This window comes from Cryptomeria japonica, chromosome 6 (genome assembly GCF_030272615.1).
Source record: "Cryptomeria japonica chromosome 6, Sugi_1.0, whole genome shotgun sequence".
Taxonomy (NCBI): domain Eukaryota; kingdom Viridiplantae; phylum Streptophyta; class Pinopsida; order Cupressales; family Cupressaceae; genus Cryptomeria; species Cryptomeria japonica.
The window spans coordinates 558183846-558207771 of NC_081410.1; positions in this window are offsets into that span (position 1 = coordinate 558183846).

A 23926-nucleotide genomic window follows, 5' to 3' on the forward strand; every position below is an offset into this window, starting at 1 on the left:
GGTCCTGTTGCTACTATTAAAACTAATTTAGCTTTGAAAGCATCATCATCATCTGCAACATCGTCATCATCATCTGAGAAATCTGATTGGAAAGCCTTCTATGCAAGAGAACTTGAAGATATCAGGAAGGAGAATGAAGAACTGGAAGAGCTTGAAGCACTATTTGCAAGGAAAATGCCTAAAGGTCCAGTTGGAAGTAAGTATGAAGGTAAAACACCCTTTAAATGTTTTAACTGTAATAAGATTGGTCATATGGCTTCTAGGTGTCCTGATAGACATGCAAGATTAATGGAAGAAGCTAGGAGAACATATAAGCCTAACCCTGATTATCAGAGATACAAGTTTAAGAAGAATAAAGACAAATCTTGTTATTATGCTGATGAAGGAGTTACTGATGATTCTGATGAGGATCCGACAGACAATGGATGGGATTTTTTTGCTATAACAGAAGATCAACCGACACCTACTTTTCAACCAATAGAGCAGACCCTGGCAGCTAAAGTTGAAGATATAGATGAATGGATTATTGATTCAGGATGTTCACATCACATGATTGGTGATAAGAGTAAATTCTTAACCTTTTAGGATTACAATGGAGGTCTAGTGAGATTTGGAGATGATAAAGCTTGTATGATCAAAGGAAAAGGAACTATATCTTTTGATGGTAAGCACAATACTGATAATGTTTACTATGTTGAAGGTTTGAAGCATAATCTTTTGAGTGTTGGTCAATTAGTTGAGAAAGGATTTCAGTTACAATTCAAGAATGGTAAATGCAAAATCTTAAACAGAACTGGTTTGGAAATTGCAACCGATAATCAGACTAGAGGTAATATCTTTCATTTGAATAACAATGAGAAAGCATGTTTGATTGCTCATATTGATGAAAGTTGGTTATGGAATAAGCAACTTTGTCATGTAAATTTTGATTGCATTGTAAAAATAAGTACAACTAAGGCAGTAAGCTATTTACCTAAGATTGTTAAACCTCACAATCCGGTATGTAAGGAATGTCAAGTTGGAAAGCAAGTTAGAGCAACTTTCAAGAGTATTCCTGATAAATCTAACAATGTTCTTGATTTAATTCACATTGATTTATGTGGTCCGACAAGAACTAGAAGTATACAAGGAGATAGGTATTTTATGCTAATCATTGATGACTATTCTAGAATGTGTTGGGTTACTTTTTTGAGGGAGAAATCTAAAGCATTTGGGAAATTCAAACTATTCAATGTAATGGTAGAGAATGAAACCGACAAGAAAATCAAATGTTTGAGATCAGATCAAGGAGGTGAATTTACATCTAAGGAATTTAATACATTCTGTGAAGTGAATGGGATCAGAAGATAGTTATCAGCACCCCAGATAACCTAATAGAATGGAATTGTGGAAAGGAAAAACAAAACTATCTTGGATGCAGCCAGAAGTATGATATTAGAAGCAAATCTACCTCATATATATTGGAGAGAAGTGGTCAATACAATAGTTTATACATTCAAGAGAGTTCACATCAAAGGTGAAACTGGTGAGACCCCTCATGAACTATGGTTTGGTAATACTCCTACTCTTAAATATTTCAAAATATTTAGAAGTAAATGCTATATTAGAAGAGATGAGTATATTGAAAATTTTGATCCTAGAACTGATGAAGGAATATTTCTTGGTTATTCATCTAAGAGCAAGGCATATAGATGTTTTAACAAGAGATTGCAGAAAATTATTGAGAGTGCAAATGTGAAGATTGATTACAGTTTAGAGGAAATTCAAGGTACATGGACTCTGAACTGGAAATAGAGGTAATCATAAATGAACCTACTGTGAGTACACCGGTACAGAATGTTGATCCAGTGACACCGACATCATCTGAAGATTCTACTATTACTGAAGAACAACAAAAAGTAAAAACACCCCGGTATGTAAGATTGAATCATTCTAAAGATCAGATAATTGAAAACAAATTTCAAGGAGTTATGAGTAGAGGAAGATTGGAAAATGAAGAGGTATGTCTTATTTCTCAAATTGAACCTACATCAATTAATGAGGCATGTGAAGATAAATATTGGATTAAAGCTATGTAAGATGAATTAGAACAAATCGAAAGGAATAACGCTTGGTCATTAGTTCCCCGGCCTAAAGACAAAAATGTAATTGGAACTAAATGGGTTTTCAGAAATAAACTTAATGAAGATGGTAAGGTAATCAGAAATAAAGCAAGATTAGTGTGTAAGGAATATTCTCAGAAAGAAGGAATTGATTACAATGAAACCTTTGCATCGGTAGCTAGAATTGAGGCAGTCAGACTTTTATTGGTTGTTGCAGCTCACAAGAACTATAAAGTATATCAAATGGATGTTAAATGTGCATTTCTAAATGGAGATCTTGAAGAAGAAGTTTACATTGAACAACTTGATGAATTTTCTTTGACATATGACAAGGATATGGTTTGCAGGTTAAGGAAAGCTTTATATGGACTAAAAGAAACTCCTAAAGCTTGGTATGCTAGATTGAACAAATATCTTTTGAAGCTTGGATACACTAAAGGTAATGCTGACAACAATCTATACTACAAAGTGACTAATGATGACATCTTGGTTATTGAAGTTTTTGTTGATGATATAATCTTTGGAGGAGAAGATAGATTGTGTAAAGACTTTTCTAATAAAATGCAGCAAGAATTTGAAATGTCTATGATTGGAGAGATAAAATTATTTTTAGGATTGCAGATTTCACAGACTGATAAAGGTATATTCCTATGTCAATCTAAGTACTTTAAGGAATTACTAAAGAAATTTGGCATGGAAAACTCTAAACCGGTAAGCACACCTATGACTACAACTGATAAATTATATTTGAAGGATGAATCAAGACCTGTTAATCTGACTAGATACAAGTCTATGATAGGAGGTTTACTGTATTTCACACAAACAAGACCTGATATTATGGTTTTGTCATTGATGTCAACACTTGTCAACACTTATCAGCTCTTGGAGATCTTTGTTTTGTTCACCGGCAAGTCAAAGACTTATGCACAGTCACCGGTATTTGGTTCACCGACAGATTATATTGTTCAGTGACACTTGGAATGACTTGGAGACTACTTGGTTATGTCAAAGACATTATTTGATCACTTGGTTTTGACGATTTGGTTATTGGTTTATTCAGGTTTGCATATTTGCTATTACCGACAAATAGGTCCAGGATAAGCACCGACAGACTTATCTATTCTAGATCAACACGACATGTTATGGAGATGATTTATTATTATTGTAAATACATTGAGCCGACATCATGCATCGAATATTGATTTGTTTGTAATGAATTTTATTGTAATATCTTCTAGTGAACTGACCTATTCAATTGGTCTTAGGTTATGGTAAATATGTAAGATCTCAATTGTGAGATTGATATGCGGTTGGAAAAGGATTGTAATAGGGTATATGCAAAAATAAGTAGAGCTATACACACAAACATCATTTGAAGGTTGAAGGAAGGTTTTTGTGAAGGCAATCAGAACTAAACCGGTACTGAATCCAGCATATGAAGATACTATTTTGTGCAGTACATTATCATTGGATTTAACCATCTAATTGTAGTAGTGTGACTCCCATTTTGTGATTGAGCAGTGAGCTCTAGGCAGCTGGCCTTTTTGCATGTGTAGACTCCATATTGTACACACATACTATCTGCAGTAGTATCATTTGATTGTGGGTAAGGCTTCCCACCATGGTTTTACCCCTTACAGGGTTTCCACGTACAAATATTTGTGTTATGTGTTATGGATTTTATTGTCTATTTGTTTCATGCATTAATCTTTACATGTACTGTAATTAATTGATAAAACTATCTACGGGCATAAAGTTTGTTTTACCAACATTAAGCATTAAGCTTTGGCTAAGTTAATTTTGGTTGAATTTATTGGACAACTGATTCACGCCCCCCCTCAATTGTCTCTGGGACCTAACAATATACACATGTTTGTTGTGCACATTAATATCATGATATAGGGTCAACAAAGGTGAAGTAAAGACAAATGGCGGTTCAAAAAGAGCATCAAGTATTTAACCGCAATACAAACCCAGTCAGAGAAATGCAGTAATGATTGAAACGACTTGATCAGTTCTTCAGCAGATTGATTTATGAAACATTTATAACTGTTCCTAGTGGAGCTTAGATCTAGGAGGCTGGTCATGCTATATTTTCTCAGCTGCAAGACAGATGTTGTTTTGTTGTCCCGCGCTGACTTCTTCTTCTCTTGTTAATAAATCTTGTTCGCCTATTTTGTAGGAATGTGGTCGATTAGTTAGAAGTTTGTTATAATTTTTCCTATAAATAAAGGGATCTCTCTCCTCTCGGGGATGGCAGAGAATGACCATAGTATTTTGTAATACATAGTCTTCTAGTATTGTTTATGTATTTTCCAGTAAAGATGAAATAAAGAGATCAATGTGATTTTGAATGATTAGATAATTGTAATCTGAAGTTCTGAAGATACTCACTCAAGGGGACCCACTTGGTGAGTAATCCTTTGTACGCTCCAGTTAGTTTTATACTTCTATAGCAGTTGTTTTTGCAGTTGTCTGTTCCTACAGCCACAACACTAGAGTAGTTCCTGCTGCCTGCTAGAACTTTATCATTTAACAGTAGTTGTTTAAAGTAATTTCCAGTTGTAAGATTAAGTATTAGTTCATTTGAGATTTCATGTGTTTACTTTAAGAAGAATTTCCTTTCCTATAGTAATATAGAATGGTTGCAATATGAACTTGGTGCACATATAGTGCTAGCCCATTTCAATTTTACATCCCTGGTTGATAACTAAATGAGCCTTTGCCACAGGAAAAGTTAGCTATTTAAGGATATTCAATCTCTAAATTGTGTTTTATTACCTAGTTACCATAGCAGTTGTGAGGACCAACAAAGATCACAAAGCAAAAGGCCTAGTTTGCAAAGTAATCAAAATAAGTGACAACAAAATAGCTACCACAGAATGTACCAAACATGTCATGGTGTGTGATCAAAAGTCTACAAATTAAGTCTTGTGGTGTGTGCACAAAGTGTAACAATTAGTGGAGTGTATGCCTTCACATTAAAGTGATTGCATATGCCTCAACTAGAGAAATTGCTTTAAGGTAGTATATATGCATCCAAAAGGCAAGCACGTTGCCACAATGATATGCCCCCAAGCAAAAAAAAATCAAGGGCGATGGTCATAAAATATATTGAGAAAGTACATATGGGATCCACTAATCGAGGTCAGTATGCTCTTTTGATAAATCATGTATATCAAGTATGATTGCATTGAATTGACCTCATCTCCCAAAGGTAGTGGAACTAGGCACACAATGGAAGAAGAACACATAAGATGAAAAAACAAGTATCTTTTTGGGCAAACATGGTTGAGACAAAAAAGAGATTTGAACGCTTTGCATCAACCCCAATTAAACAACACAAAAGAATATTTATGAACAATAACACATGTACAACATCAGATTGATAAGACATATAGAATAATTGAGATACAAATAGAGTAATGTCATGACAAATTTTACTTCTTTATTACCTTATGACAACAAATCCACAATGGTCATCCAAATAAATCTTAACATAACAAAAATAAATACCAAGAAGCACATCATGGGGGAAGCACATTACGTAGAAGCAAACACACATAAGAATCTATGACACAAATGAAGCTAGTCAAGCAAATCAGTTGTCTCCCAATCTTTCTTAACATTAATTAGGGATGATGGACAAGATTCAAGAGGAGCAATAGTGAGCTCATGATAGATGGAGCTATTGTAAGTTCTAAATAAGGACCATTTTCTAATGATGTGTCACTTTGTTTGTCACTAGGAGTTAGGATTAATTATTTTGAATAATTGAAGAGAGTTCATGATTAATATCAATAACCTCATACATATCATTAGAATCATTAGGATTAATATTGTTAGCATCAACATCATCATCCATATAATCATCTAAATTAATTGCAATAGGATCTTTAACATGTAAAGGATACATGAACCATCATTTTTCTTAGACATTTTTAACTTTTGACATGGTGGATCGAGTCAAACTTCCTCCCTAGGGTTAGGAAAAGGTTGGACAAATGGGACTATCAACATTTGGTGTCTTCAAGGAAGAAATTGTTTGGGAAGCAAGCTCATGACCCTTGGCATGTTGTTTATGTTAGCGTTCTCTCACACAATGATTTATCTTTTTTCAACTCAAAACTTATGAAGGTTGGGGATCAATAAACATAGGATTATTTCCTTCCCTTGAATGCAGAAGAACATAAGAAACCTCACTAGGTTTAAAGATACATGATGTTGGGTGTTTTCCTCTATAGGATGCAGGGGGTGGGACTGCAACATAGAGGAGGAATATGAGTAGAAAGAAGTCCTTGTCTTGGATTAGGAAGGGGAATATACATAGGTGGAGGGTCTTTCGGTATACTCAAGGCCAATATCATCCCACTTTTCCATTTTTGATAAGATAGGAAAATAATATCTATTCAAGGTTTCAAAGGTTCAAGTTGATTAGGCCAAAAGTAATCAAGAGTGAAATTTCCATGTCTTGTTGTGGGTTGGTAAAGGCTATGATCGATTATGATTATACACGTATTATAAGGGAACTTAAAAAATATATGGATGGTAGAAGGGATAGTTAGCATGAAAGAGAGCCTAGGATGTCCCAACTTCACATGAAATTGATCAGAGGTAGGGATGATAGAAAAGGTAATATCTAAGCACTTAGTACCAACCTCAAGCTGAAGAGTGATAGAACCTATAGTAGGATAAGTGAAACCATTATGCACCTTGATCATAACATCAAATTTTTTATATGTTTCTTAATGAATTTGTTGAGTAAAGAGATGTTATTTAGTGATAACATTCACCATACATACATGATCAATGAGAACTACACGCGAGAGATTTCCTTTAATCTTCACAATAATATATAATAGACTATCAAGTTCCTTAATAGTCTCCCTAAAGTCAAAGATGATGCAAGGGTTAGGTTTAGGTTTGGGTTTTCCAATAAGGTTGATAACATTGTTAGATTCTCTGCCTAGATCATTAGAAGTAAAGCTAAGTTTTTTAGACTCAATCGCATTAGCAGAATGAGAAGGCAAATGATCTATAAATATTTACAAATGTTGATTAATATGTGCTACAAACTTGTTTCCTTTATCATTCACACCTTCCATGGATACGATATTGTTATCAATACAGTCTTGGATCTTATTTCTCAATTTGTAACACTTTACCATATCATGACTGACTTGACAATGGTATTGGCAAAAGGATTTGTGGTAAAAGGAAGGTGGCAGAGGCTTGGAGGTATCTATAGGTTTGATGTGATGTAGTTGAAACACATTAGCATTTATAATTGTAAGCATTATACTATGTAATGATTTAGAAGGAGGAGTTAATGCTTTTCTAAAGTATTTGGATAAAGGATCCTCACCTGATCTTGTGGCTACCACTTGTGTGTTGATATGATTGGAAGAATTATCATTGATTTTGATGAAGCATTTGTTTGGTTTTTGAAACTTGTTGAAGGATGGTTCAAGAGAACTCCCATTCTTATCAACCAGAGTCATTAAAGAAGAGGATTCAAATTGGTTCACTTGAAGATGATAGTTATGAAGCATTGCACACAATTGTGTGAGATATGAAAATTCAAAAAATAGAAACTTATCTTAATATCCTTTTGTAAATTAGTAATGAAAATTCTTTAAACATCACCATGAAGCATATGATAATCAATTTGTGAATGAAAATGTTTATATTTACCAATAAAATCAATCACTTTTTCTTTAACTCCTTGCTTATAATGAATCAAATTAAAGTCAAAGTAATTTGAAGACCAATGTTGTTTTGAAATTGTTGAATGAATGCATTGCCCTATTGTGAAAAAGAAGTGATAGAATAAGGGGGCAAAGAGAAATACCATTGCAAAGCTTTATCTCTAAAAGTGCGAGCAAATATTTTTTCCATGAGTATATGATCATGAGAGAAATCACTATGCAAGGTTTGGAGTGTTTTCACGAGTCAAGGGTTTACCTTTTCCATTCTATAACTCCAATTGGAGAATTTTCACATTCTTAGGAGTAACTACACAAACCACATCATCAGGTAATGTGATAACTACATCATATGTGGGGAAATTGAACATCGATTAGGTTAAAGAATCTAATTGTTCTCGTAAAGATGATACACTTTGAGCTAGGTTATGGATAGTGGTTTCAGTGGATGAGTTAGAATTGAAAATGTTGGATTATGATGTAGGTGTAATATTACGATAGGTAGGTGGAGGTTGAGAATAAGGAGGTGGAACATTATGGTATGTGGGTATTGGAGATGGTTGGGAAACAAATGGAAGGCTCACGAAAGGAGTTACGTAGGAGTATTGATTAATAGGATTACCCCCATTACTAACATATATAGGATTAACATTTTTTGTAGAGGTAGTCATGATAGAAGATGTATATGTGGACACATTAGGCAAGGATGTAGGCAGAGGAATGAAATGCTCAACTTGATTTGTAGGATTAGAATAACCAAGATTTGTTACAACTTTTTATTGGCATAATATTGACATCAACAATATGATAAATGCCACGTAACACTTCCACACCTATCACATCACTTCAAGAACCATTCTCTTCCACCCTTCAATCAAGGCGACTGCCTCACTATTTGGGTGTTCTTGACCCATCAATTGTTGAAGATTATCCAACTCATTGTCAAGCTTCCCCAATTGGTGACTAGTAACCCTAGTTAGTGAGTCACCCTCATCATGAGAAGTATGAGGGGAATTGATTTCCATAATGTTAGGTATGTCTTGTATGGGATTAGAAAAAGTACCAACACTCACATATAGTAAGCTAGTCAACTTAGGCCCCATATCTTTGGTATTTTAACTTGGGGAAGCCATAAGTCTATAACTTATTCTCACCGGGATGTTGGATGTAGGTGAAAGGGTAACAAAACTCATGCACAAAGAAGGAAATATTGAATCCAAAGATTTAAAATCACACTATTTTTGGTAATGCAAGCTATATGCATGATTAAACAATGCAATTTCCTAATGATTTATCAACCAATGCATAAATAAATTTGATTTATGAAATTCCTCTAAATATGAAAATGGCATACCATAACAATCATATCTGAACATATAAATAGGAAATTAGGTAACCCACAAGTGAATTTTATCAAATAAAATAGGGTTTTTATGAATTGAACATCTAAATTTATGTAAATTAAGTGTATGCATGATATATGAGTGAAAATATGATTTGATTAAATGCATACAAATTAGATCTAAAAATCATAATTAATGCAAGCACAATGTTGGGTTGACTAAAATGTAATGGATGGAAATGGAGTAGGGATATTCACAAACTAAGCAAATGTAAACTAGGAAGCCCACTTATTTCCATACAAAACATTAAAAGGAGATTGAACTTAGATCCAACCTTAATTATGTTGATAAGAGGGTTGAATACAGATTAAGTTATGTTCCCTTTTGTTTAGTTGAAAATGCAATTGAGAGTGTGTAATTTGGAAGCTAAATCTAGGGTAAATGATAGGAATTTGACATAAAACAACAAGAAGATCAAGTTACAGATGCAAAATACAGACATGGAGCTAAGTTTGAATAGTAGAAATAGAAGAGCACTTGTGATAACAAGTTCAACCTAAAAGTGCGGGACCATGTGGCTATTAGCGACTTGGTTCCTGATGTCAGATTCAGATAGAAAATAATATTTTGGAATCAAGATTTCCTTTAGAGTCTGTTCCCAGAAGATCGTAAAAAAATATTTGAAACATGTGGCAATTAGTGACCCGGTCCTCTAATTTTTGCCTCTGCAAAAGTTAGAATTTATTGTCGTCATCTTCTATATAGGAATATCCATTTGTGGGTCTTGGATCCATCACTTGCACACAAAAAGAAAGAAAAATGTGTTGTTGATGGGGGTTTGCCCCGAGCTTGGAATTAACCCTTGAATTGAATTGAATTTGAGTTGCATAATTGAATTGACAAACTTGCCTTTTGAGGGGAAGGCTAGATCTGAATTTGAAATGCTTGAATCAAGGAACTTGATACCTTGATGAATGTTGCATTAAAGTCTTCATACCAAGGTTGATAATGTCATGTAGGATGTATTCATAAAGTACTGATCATGGATGTCATCATGAATGCTTGAAATCTAAACTTTGACCTCTCCTTAATTGCCTTAAAGATGTTTGATTGCTTGCTCACTTGAATTTTCAAAAGTGCAATTGGTAAAATTGTAGAGATATAGATCTCAAAATGAGGGGGATAGGCCTTCTTTTATAGTTAACTGTACACCAAATATGTTTAAAATTTTGAGGCAGGCCAACATGGAAAATATTTTCCTATCCCTCAAATGTAGTGTTGTAAGGTCCAAATTTGGGCCCCTTTTGGGATGACCATGACACCTAAGGCATCATAGTCCCGAGACCATGGTGCCCAGGGCATCCTAGTCCTACCAATCAAGATTCAAATTTGAGTAGGGTCCCAGCCAAGTAAAAATGATGCTGGATTTAGACAGGTGTGAGTAGAATACACATAGAACTAGGGAAAAAGAGGTTGGAATGCAAAAGTGAGGCTTAAGTGTAGATGAAATTGTGTAGGGATACAATTTATGATGCTACAAATGATTTTAATAAAATTAACACCAAAATGTCACATTTTTTCTTAGCTTAACCATATAGTTTTTTAATATTCGAAACACACACACACACACATATTAATTTATTTTACTAATGTTTCTATATTTTTGAAATACATTGTTTTCATTTTCCTTTATAACTTTTGATCTGCTTGTCAAAATTTGAAAAAAAAATATAGGATTGTTTGAGACTTCATTCTTTACACATTGAAATTTCTTTTTAATTTTTTATTATTTGAGTGTAATTTATGTGATATACACACTTAGTGATGTGATTTTCAGGATGCATCCAATTTGACAAATCATAAAAAAATATTCATTAAAAAATTAAAAAAATATACAACTTCTAGTACTCACTCTTAACTATATTTCTACCAATAGATTTTTCAATATACTAAATGCAACAAAAAATATAGGGGTGCACACTAGACTCTATGTTATACTTTATTGAAAAATAGGATATTTCATCCCTTTAATATTAACTATTTTTGAAAAACTTTAGTAGGTTAGAAACTAGATTAAGAGTACTACAATTTTTGTTCTTTTTGTATATTCAAAATTTGAGTGCATGAATCTCAAATTACTCATCAAATTTCAAGTTTAGTTGATTTTAGAAAAGAAGTGTACACTTTTGATCCCTTTTTGTATGCCATTTCCATAAACTATAATAAGGTTCATCTGACTTCTATTGAACTTCCTTTTGTGCATCAATAAACATAAAAGATACACAACTTTAATCTAATAATTTTGAGATATTTTTAATAAAAAATTCCAAGCTCATTTACAATCATTAAATCGAAACCACAAATAGTATCCCCAAATATTGGACTTGTAAAATTTATTTTTTTAAACTTGAAGATGGAATAATGGTTTTTTTTAAGGTAAAGATGGTAGTTCCATAATTTATTAATACAATAATAGCAACTACACTGTTGACAATTGACACTTATTGGATTCATATGTTGTCATTGATGGCAAAAAAATTCTATTGAAGGCACATACTAATATTTGGAGGCATAAACTGGCAGATACCGACATCTAGCACTTTAGTGAAGCCGACATCAGTTTGGGATCTGAAAGGTTTTATTTGTAAAATCATTTTGTAATTATTGTATAGGGCCGACATTGAATATATTTTGTATTGTAAGCCGACATAAGGCATATTGTTTGTAAAAGGCATATAAGTCAGTCTGTTAGGTCATTTTGATATATGAAAAGGTAGTAGAACAAGATGATGTGAAGGATATGTATGTAGGTCAATTGTATATGAATGTAATATCATACTATGATCAATAGATGGGTTGTAAAGCATTCTTGGAGGAAAGGAGATACCAGTAGAAGGGTTCAGGGTTTATGAACCAGTACAGAACAGAGCTTTAACCAAAACTCTTTTTGGCATTGCAGATGCATTTTGTGAGTTCACCAGTATTGTTTTATCTCAGCAGAAGCTTGTAGTTAGTGAGACTCTTTTGTTTTGAGCAGTGTTCTCTATGTAGTGTTCCTTCCTGCATGTGTAGGCCCCCATGCTATGTAATATCTTTCATATGGCCAATGACTTGATATTGTGGGTCACAAATCCCACCGTGGTTTTTCCTCTTTGAGGTTTTCCACGTATAAAATCTATGTGTTATGGTGTTCATTCATGTGGCTGGTTTATTTACTTGATGTTATATGTTTCTTCATTTACCAGTTTATATGTGTATGTTATAATAAGGTAAAATCTTATATTACCAGCAGAACACTGATTCCACCCCCCCCTCTCAGTGTTCTTGGATTCTAACAATTGGTATAAGAGGCTGGTATCTTAGAGGAAGTTTAATGGCTTGAGAAAGATCTTGAAACCATAATCATTGAACATGGATATAAAGAAGCAACTTGAGATGGCACTTGAGGATTATGATGCTGAAAGGATGAAGAACTTAAAACTGCAAGATGAATTGAATTCTGCTAATGAGTTTATTCTTGTTGTGCAAGAAAGGTTATCATCAGCTCAAGCTAAGAGAAAGGAACTTCTGCAAAACTAGGATGATGAAGAGAAAAATGCACTTAAGGAACAATGTTAGAAACTAAGTCAAGCAAACATGCTCATGAAGAATGAAATGCAAGACCTGACTATGAGGCTATCAAAAGATATTGAGGATAGAAAGAAGGAAGAAATATTGCTATATCTCTGAAGAACAAATTTGATGAATGTGGCCGATTGACTCATGAGAATAATCTATTGAGAACTGATTAGGTACAATCTTAAAATAATGAACAAGAGCTAGAGAGACAAATAATGACTCTAAGAGATGATCTAACAACTGCAAGTGAGTATAAAGAAAAATTCAGGATTAGTGCTGCATAGTTGGATGATTTATTGAAAAGACAAAGGCAAAGTGAAGATTCTAGAGGACTTGGATTTGTACAAGGTGAAAGATTTGGTACTACAAATGAAGATCAAACAACTGATATGCAGAACTCATCTGACCAAAGGAAATTGGTAAGGCAATCTAATGCTTACAAATTCAATGGTAGATGTTTTGTTTGTAATAAAATTGGGCATATGGTTAAATAATATAGAAATAGAGAAAATCAAAACTACAATTCAGTTCCCGATCAATGTACAAATTGCAAGAAATATGGTGATAAGTTAGAAGATTGTAGAATGAATGTTAAATGTCATGCACGTGGAAAGTTTGGACATTTGGCTAATCAATGTAGGTCAAGGAATGACACCAGATATGTCAAAGCAATTCAAAAGAACAATGTTACATGTTATGCATGCAACAAAATAGGTCATATTGCTAAGTACTGCAGAAGCAAGACTACACCGGTCAGCAATGATAAAGAAAATGAGAAAGGAAAGAAGAAGGTAGATGAAATACAACAAGATCACACCAAGAGATGGGTTAGAAAATATGAAGAACCGAGTGGAGATGCAACTACACTGGTAACTGCACCTGTAACTCCACCGATAGAACATATCATTCCTGCACCGATAGGAAATTCAACTGGTAACTGAGGCATACACCTTAGGGGTTGGCAAATTCATTAAAAATCTTGGATATTCCCCAGAAGAGATCTGGAAAGAGATATGGAGAGTGGTATTGATCATTGATGGAGGTTTATCTGGCATAAAACTGTGAAACCGACATCCGGTAGGGTACATCGCTAAGCATTTGTGACAGTGATGAATTAGGATTTACTCGCTGATAAAAAGGGAAAATGGTCTCATTTTCACTCACCCCACACTCGAGCAAACCAGAGCAAAGCAAAAGAGAATCACAGGCAATCAAGAGCAAGCAAAGGCATTCTAAAATATTTCCAGCAGTCATCTGAGAAGTAATCAAAACCCCTCAACTGACGATTGTCATCCAGGTATTTCTTTGAAATGGGATCTGGATCATCACTTGCTCCTACTTTCATCATAAATCCCATTATTCTTGAGGTTAAGGATAGGCTTAGGCCCATTTTTAAGGAAGTTCCCCAAATTGCTACGAAGGAAGACTCTACTGGCACATTTTCGAGGGTTCTCGATGGCGTGGTTTATATGGAAGATGTTAGGGCCTATATTCACTGCACATTGGAGGATTTAGGCATTGAGGAATTCAAGGGAATGTATCAATCTGTGATAGTAGTCAGCTTCAGAACAATCAAACTAGAATATCAAATCATTGAGGATCTAGGGTTAATCAGAATCTTATACATACCAGAATTCAAGGATGATGTGATCAGATATGTTCTAAGCAGGGTCCATAATGAATTCATCTAGCTGGACCAACCCCACATGATCACAAAAGAAGCTATTCAGGTAGTCATCGACTTACCCAAAGTTGGACAGGAACCTGGTAAGAAGATCTCCAACATTGCGGTTGAGAAGCTCACCGATGCAACCCATGATGGAAGATCAATAAGGGTCAACACCATCAAAGACACATATGTGAAATTTTCCAGCATGATCATCGGCTACAAGGTAACTCAATCAAGTCAATTGAACTCTGTTGCCAGTTCTTGTATCCATGCCGCACACCAAATGATAAAGAATAATGAAACATATGACTTATGTGAATGGCTAAGGAGTGAATTGATGATTAATCTTGGTAAGATCAAATGTGTTAAGAAAGAAACTTTTCAGTTTGGCAATCTTATTGTCTATTTGATGTTGTACTTCATGAATGAGCTACTGGGTTTGGGAAAGAAGTATTGGGCTCATGACATACCGGTAGGTATGCAGATCAAAGAAGTAATCACTGGTCTTGGAAGTAACAGGGATGAGAAGCTTTGGGGCTACTTCAAAACTTTTCAGGAGAACATGAGACTGAGGGAGAGAATATCCAAACACATTGTGGAGAAATACTCCACTAATATTTGCTTCATGGTAAAAATAGATGAGACACTCATGGAAGCAGTGGAACCTAGAACTATATGGGTCACTAAATTGGGTTATGAAGTAGATGACAACAATTTGGAGCTATATACTAAAATGCTGATTGATGCTCCTTTGGATGATAAGGCTGATTATTTTGGCACTGTAGAGGAGAAGGCTCTTGAGGTCAAAATTGGCTTCAACAAGAAAAGAAGAAAAAAGAAGATAGACAAAATGTCTGTATTTGTTCAAAATGTAATTCACAGGATAGATAAAAAACTAGGTTCTGGATCTAAACCGGTAGATCAACCGGCAACAACAAGTGCTCTTGAGGTAAAGAGGCCCGAGACTTTTATTTCTTCTATCACTTCTGACTTTGATCCAGAGGATAATCAACCTCTTGCATTCAAAAGGGTATAGAGGAAGAAAGCTGACAAGCCTCTGGTAGAGGAGAAGAAGGTGGAACTAAGGAGGAAGCTAATTAGAAAGGTAACAAATGCAGCCACAACTTCGGCAAGGAAACCTACTTAGAAGAGGTAGCCTGCTCCATCCTCTCCTGCAACCCCCAACAAGAAGAAAAAGAGTGATGAAGCAACTGAATCTAGTAAAATGACTTGTGCAGAGTTAATTGATGAGGTAACTAAAGATGGAATTTTGAAGAATGTGTCAAATTTTTATGAAGATTTAGATGATAATAAGAAAAATGAAATAGAAGAAGCAATTTTGTTATATTTAGACATATATAAGAAGGCTTTGGTAGAGATTTTGAAAGAAATTCCCTTATCATTGTACAATAAGTTAGATGCAATGAGATTAGATGCAATTAGGAGGGACATAGAAATCAAAGAAGTTGAACTTTTGAGTATTTGTGGCTCTATAAATAATAAGGAAATGAAAAGGTGTATAGATGTTGCAAATAGAACAACCTTTAGCAGCAAAACCTGAAAAATAGGCCTAATGATGGGTAGAGTCAATGAGATAATAAATGAGACCAGATATGGTTGGGCTAAATTCTTCCAAAAGAATCTTGATTTTATCACTTCTTAAGAAGAATTTTCTAAGGCAACAGCTCCCACCATTTCGGACAAATCTAAAGGGAAAGGAATTTTGGGAAGTTCAGATCAGATTTTGAGTGAACTGATAGTTAAACCTAAAACTGATAAGAGTGTATAGACTAAACTAGCACAGACTACATTTGTACAGTCTGGACAAGGTAATATAGATAATGTACATGTTACAGATAATATTGTGGATAATAATCCACCGACAATAACAGATACTGCACCATGTGGCAAATCCACCGATGCAAAAGAGGATGAGAAAATGGATACATCAGGAGAGGATAAGGAAGAAAAGGAAAAGGAGACCATACCGACAGTTGATTCCCCAACAAAAAATTTGGCAATTGACACTTCTCAAGTTGAGAAGAAATCAATCACAGAGATGAGTCCCATAGAGCTAATGATGATGGCTACTCAAAAGCTAATGAAGGAAGGATCTACAGACAAAGGAATAATAGATCAATCAATAACAATTTTGCATAGATTGATTCCTAATTGTATGATTGAAAATGAAGCAAGCCCTTCCAACAAGCTTAAGGCATTGACAGAGCATATATCTAAAAAATTTCAGTCATTGTAGTAGATTTCTGACAAGAAAGCACTTGAAAGATTTAATTTGGCCAAGAAGGCCGCTTTTGACCAGATTATTGAGACCGAGAAAAGGAAGGTTGAAGAGAAACTTATACTCATTGAAAATTATTTGAAACAATGTACTAACATCTACAGGGTCTGTTGTAATATAGAGATTCTTACAAGAAATGTAGATAAGAGGTTAAAGGAATTACATGAAAAGATTTCTAATATTGCTAATTCTTTTGATGGACTAACTTCACTCACAACTTCTATTGATGGACAAATTTTGACTTTGGAGAACCAAGTTTTTTCTTTTGAAAAGGATAGAGATAAGATCATTCAGAGAGAAAGGAGTCTCAAAGGTTTGGTGAGTCCAAGATTGGATTCACTTGGTATACATAAGAGGGAATGTATGGATATGCTTGCGAAGATAACACCGACAGAAGTCACTGAGAAAGAAACACTTGCACATTTACTGAGTGGACTTGTATCCATATTTGAAACATTCAAAACCGACTGGGATACATATGTACAGTTGCTAGAGAAAGCTTACCCAAAAAATTTGAGATTGGTCAAGCTTCAGTAAAGTTATCTGCAATTATTCTTTCAATTCTTTCACTAGTCTTTGGTATTGATGCCAAAGGGGGAGTGTATGTTATGTGAAAAATATGTATATAATCCTAGTGGAAGGATATCGACAGAGTATATTATAGATAGAGTCAATCAGCTCAGGGGGAGCATGTTTCATGTTTTAGTTGAACCGACAGGGAATCCATTTTTTACATGAGTGTTGCCATCAATGCCAAAGGGGGAGATTGTTGGTAATTGACACTAATTGGATTCATATGTTGTCATTGATGGCAACAAGATTTTATTGAAGGAACATACCGACATTTGGAGGCATAAATTGACAAATATCGACATTGGAGCATTCAAGGTCATCACCAGCACCGACATCTAGCACTTCAGTGAAGCCAACATCAGTCTGGGATCCAGAAGGTTTTATTTGTAAAATCATTTTGTAATTATTGTATAGGACCGATATTGAATATCTTTTGTATTATAAGCCGACATAAGGCATATTGTTTGTAAAGGATATATAAGTCAGTCTGTTAGGTCATTTTGATATATGACAAGGTAGTAGAACAAGGTGATGTGAAGGATATGTATGTAGCTCATTTTTATATGAATGTAATATCATACTATGATCAGTAGATGGTTTGTAAAGCATTCTTGAAGGGAAGGAGATACTGGTAGAAGGGTCCAGGGTTTATGAACCGGTACATAACAGAGCTTTAACTAGAACTCTTTTTGGCATTGCAGATGCATTTTGTGAGTTCACCAATACTATTTTATCTCAACACAAGCTTGTAGTCAGTGAGACTCTTTTATGTTGAGCAATGTGCTTTAGGCAGTGTGCCTTCCTACATGTCCCTGACCCCATGCTATGTAATATCTTTCATATGGCTAGTGAATTGATATTGTGGATCACAAATCCCACCCTAGTTTTTCCTCTTTGAATTTTTCCATGTATAAAATCTGTGTGTTATGGTGTTCATTCACGTGGCTGGTTTATTTACTTCATGTCATATGTTTCTTCATTTACCGGTTTATATGTGTATGTTATAATAAGGTAAAATCTTATATTACTGACAGAACACTGATTCACCCCCCCTCTTAGTGTTCTTGGATTCCAACATACACGAGTTTACAAAATCGACCATAAAGGTCAATATTCTACTGTATATTTAAAATACATGTCAATAAGAATGTATCTAACTAGGCTTTGTTACAACCATCACGAATACCTAGAGTTTCCATTTACCACTTTAACATAAGTAGCTCTCTATTTTTTTAAAAATGGAGCTCAATGCACTTACAAAACTAAATGGAGCTCATTACACTAACAAAACATGGCTTTATAGCACCAATTGCATAAGTATAAAGTAGAGAGATACTTAGAATATATCCTAGGAAGTAACATTAAGAAAATTAATGTCTTTAGTGTTGGAAAAATCCAGAATCTGAAATCACGAAAATGAAACTTCCACTAGTGAATCAAAATAGTTCACAAGAGCATTTCTATCATATATGAAAATGAGAGTGTAAAATTTTCAATGATCAACCTTGCATATATAGTCGAGGATGAAGAGGTGATATGGTAGGGGTGAACCTTTGACTACCTCTCCAAAGGTAGAACACTTGTAAGCTCACTTGTCTTGGTGTGTGAGCAAGTGTTGAAAATGAATGCAATAGGTGTCTTCACTGATGAGGACACATGTCTAAAGCACATTAAGTGAGACAAAATCATTGGAAATTCTAAGTATACTTAAGCTAGGTGTGAATAGGTCAATTCTAGAAAGGTGATTTGCAAACTGGGTAAATTAGTGAGCTTAATATATGAATGATGATGAGTCTCAAAAGCTAGGCCATGTTAGATATACATGTACAAATTTCTCATAAAGTGGAGATAAATGAGAAAACCTAGTGGAAACAAAAGTTCCCTCCAAAAATAAAATGATGGAATGCAAAATGCACAAGTGTGAAGAAGATAAGTGATAGAAAGGATTCATGATGACCCCCAAAGGACTACTTCTAACACAAGTACAATAATAATCTCCCTCATAAGAGAGAAAGGGAGAAGGTCATGAACCCCTCCCTCCCCCACCAAAATAAAATAAAATGTGAAGTGAAGTAATGAACTCCATGTGAGGAAATGCTTCCTCCCATAATTGATAAGAGAAGAGAAACCATGCATTCTCTTCTCAAGTTGATGTTCCTAGTATTTTTAAATACTCAACACTGGGTGCTAAAGATGATCCATGAATGTTGAACGAGATTTACCCCTTTAGGAAGAAACAACACCAAAAATGTGTCCAAGATGACCTCCCATTATTGATATGAAGATGTAGGAAGTACAATGAACATCTTTAATTTCTGCACATGATCCAAAGACTAAAATAATATGGCCCATGATGGATTCTTAGTGACCTCCAAGCCAATGTTGTGAGGTGAAAAATGCTAAAATGATGGATCATGTACCGTAAAATATTTAGGAATAGGGAGCATGGATGGATGGTGATAACTAGACTGATGTGAATATGATATTGTTATAGATGATAATTGAATTGGATTAAACCCATCACACAATTTTTCTTCATAGAAGCTAATGTAGGCAAGAAAAAAGTAATATCCAAAGAAGGAAATGGTATTTCAACTTCATCCAAACTAACAATAAATAGAAGATGAATCTCCTCAATGGTGTTATCCAAATATGCAAGGTGGGATTCTACAAATAAAGATGTGATGTCCTCAATACATATGCATCCCAAAGTGGTGGATTTGGAGAAACAATATCAATGACCTAAGTTAGAGAGTCAATGGAACTCATGGATGAGTCAACAATAGATTCAAATGTAACAACACATGTTTTTAAAGGTTGCACAATCTTGGATAGCTGCTGGAAGAGGCTATGTCATAAATGAAGATAAAATCCATCCACATGTTGATTACTCCTGTTTACGGTGAAATGGATACAACAATGATAATATTGAAAGACTAAATAGATTCAACCACAACAACCCTAGCCTAACAACAACAAAGATCCACCATAACATATGAAGATTACCTAAGACAATGCAAATCAAATGAAATCACAAAGATTATACCATCACATGTCCAATAGGGTTTGAATCTCCATTCTTCCTATCTCCATTGATCTTGCTTGATATATTTGCTCTCAGATTTTATATGTGCACAAGAGCTCAACAAAGAACGGAATGTGGTTGCAAGTAGGATCGCAATCATAGTGTAGTTGAGTGCATAATTGAGTTAGCCAGGGTTTGATAATGAAGGACGCATCTCCTTATATAGAAGACACTATAAGAAATGGAGGGATAAGATTGAGAGGTGTAAAAGGAGGTCGGCTATGATTAGAGGGTAGGTAGAGGAAATAATAAAATAGTGAAAGGGGGTAGGTAGTGTATGAATTAAGAGATGAATGACATGTGTCATGGGTAGAAAAGACTAATGAATTAATTAAATAAATACATATTTATTTAATTAATAGAAGAAGTGGGATCAATTAAATAAATAAGATATTTATTTAATTTAAGAAAAGGATAATTTAAATAAATAAATGTATTTATTTAAATGAGAAATAAGGCTAGAAGAGGATAAATGAATTAATTAAATAAATAAAGATTTATTTAATTAATAGAAGAATTAGGCTTAGATAATTAAATAAATAAAATATTTAATTAGATTGGACAATTTTAGGTGTCTACAACTCCCACAATATGTTCATTTCTTTTTGTAATTTTTAGACATGGTCTACTGATGAGAAAAATATATGTGAAATGAAAGTATACTCCGCCAGATGCAATATTAGGTGACCCCCAAATTTTGGCATTTATAAATTAATGTGTTTTACAATGAAATTAGGTTCAATGTGTAAAAAAATGAAAAATATTAAATTTTACAAAAAATGGCACTTGATTTTGAACTACTGATCAAAAGTTATTAAACAATCAAATTCCTATAAACTAAGTCTATTTTAGTTATAGCTACATTTAAGGATTAAAAACAACACTAAAATGGAAGCAAAAATAGGAGTGCAACCACTCATTGGAATTTGAACGAAATGAGGTTTCCATTAACTATCCACACTTGAGAAAAACCTCACCGTTTGTAAATTATGCTACAAATAAAAAATGCCCCCTCTTACTAGCACTTAAATGTGAGCCAAAATAAAATTGCCCCCCCTTCTTTTACAGACACTTAATAAACCCGATGGTGGACAAGCTAGTAGAATAAAATGTTACAACAACATTAAATGTTGCAGAATAAAATGTTACAACAACATTAAATGTTGCATATTTGACATTAATTCTATATATGTACACCAACAAACTACTAAAGGCTATATTAAATGAGAAATCAATGTAAATGAGGTGTTGTTTGGACTGTTGAAGGCACCAATATTGGAGATAAAGTTTTCTATGCAGATAAAAACCTTCAATAATTAATTTGATCTAAAGGAGGAGACCTACAATATGATTTCTTTTAAGGGAGCTATAGGGAGAATGTGTAGGGGAAGTTTTGTGTGCAAATGAAGAGTCTAACACTAAACAAATATTTGAGAAAGTCTGAGTCAATGGCAGATGTGGCACAATGGAGATCTATGCATAGAAAGTAGGGATTTGTCTGCTCTGAGAGGTAAGGAGCCACATGCAAAAGGGAGAACCTTGACCAGGCTGGTAAGAGAAAATACAACACCTTCCAAGAAAATATGCAAACAATAAATAAGTGCTAGAATATCAAAGAGCCTCAAAAACAAAATGCATAGCAATCTCCTTTTTGTTGGTATTTGATGAACTGGTATGATGATATGATGATAATTTATGTTGTCATTGATGTCAATAAGTGCAAGTGAACCGGTATGAAGAGTTGTAGTGAACTGGTGTCTAGGTTTCACTAAGTGTGACTACCGGTTGGTAGTCTCAGCTCTAGGGTTTCCGGTTTGGCAATCCAGCTTGTGCAATGCAATCGGTGACATTCTGTGATGAGTTAGCTAAGAGATGAAGATGAGATTGAGATGCCATGTCAGTTTTGTGCATGTGAAGGATTTCCTTGAGGATCTTGCATGTGAAGATCGACTGCATTAAATGTCTACCTTGGGAATGAACATTCTTCTTAGTGGTATGAGAAGAATGCATGATGAGTTATTGATTTCTATGTGCGGTGAAGAATGGACGATGCAAAATGACTTGTGATCTGTTTGAGATTGCTTCACTCTATGGAAAGTGTTTGGACGGTCAGGATTTGACCGAATATAATTGTAAACCTAAATGCTTAGGGTTTAGGGTTTATGCTACCGACCTAATTGTTGTCGATAAGGTCGATGATGTTTGTTATTGTAAGTTGTTGGAAAAAGTTGTGTGTGTATCCGAGTGATGAGAGACTTGCCAGACTAGTGAGAGAAAACTGCAGAGTGTGATTGCAAAGTAGAGGAACTGAAAAGGATCTGCCTTAGCATATAGTGCTATTATCAGATCAGAGTTTTACCTATTGTCTTCTAACCATTTCAACATAAGGAAAATCCCTTTGCCGAGTAGCTTTAATAGGCTTACTGTAAATCCTCTAACCAGGTGACTCAAGTTCATTGAGTTTTTTAAATCCTCTAGCAAGGTAGCCTTTAACAAGGTTTCAACTTTTAACAAGGTATATAGCCATCCCTTAACCGGGTGATCTTTAACAGGACCATTTCCTAGAAGAACCTTATTGTAAAGTCTTTAACCAGACTAGGCTCCTAACAGAGCGAGCTTCAAAAGAGTTAAAAACAAGCTTGTGGGTACTCATCCCCACCGTGGTTTTTCCCATTTGGGTTTCCACGTGAAAAATATGTGTGTCATGAGTTGTGCATTTTTCATGTGATGATTAAGTATTCTTTGTTTGAGTGATTATGCATGTAGAGCTAATGGTTATGGTATTGCTGATATACCACATGGATATATTTATGGGTGAAGCAGTTATCAAGTATTGAATGTATTTGAAGGGTTCAATTTTACTGGTTTATATTGTCTAAAGTCTTATTGTGTTTAACTGGTATTGCCATGGTTAAGTTCAGTAATGAAGACAACTGGTTAGTATTGTTTTAACTTGATAGGTTGATAAGAAGTTTTTGTATGTACTGATTCACCCCCCCCTCTCAGTACCAGTTAGGGTATCTGCTGTTCATCATTATTCATCAATTGGTATTGGAGCAACTCCAGGTCCTCTATGATATAAGCTTAACCGCTTGAGGAAAAAGATCTTGCCTTAATGATGAAGAGGGAAGGTCCTAAGTTCAATAGAGACAACTTTTAAATATGGAAGGACAAAATGAAGATCTATATCAAGAGTTTGGGTGCTCAACATTGGAGCTATGTTGAAAATGTGTATGTAATCCCCACTGGCACTCTGACCGATGATAAAAAAAGAGAGATTCGAGAAAATGGGCAAGTCATGGAAGCCCTTATTAGCAGTTTGTCTGATATTCATTCATTGATGTACAAGATAAGGACACTCCTAAAGATGTATGGGATACATTGGAAACTATTTATGGCGGTGATGAGTATGTAAAGAAAGATAAGGAAGAGAGCCTTAGAGGAAAATTTGAAGATATGAGGATGGTTGAAGTTGAGACCATTCAGCAATATGGCATAAGAATCAAGACTGTTGTTGGAGATATCAAGAGCA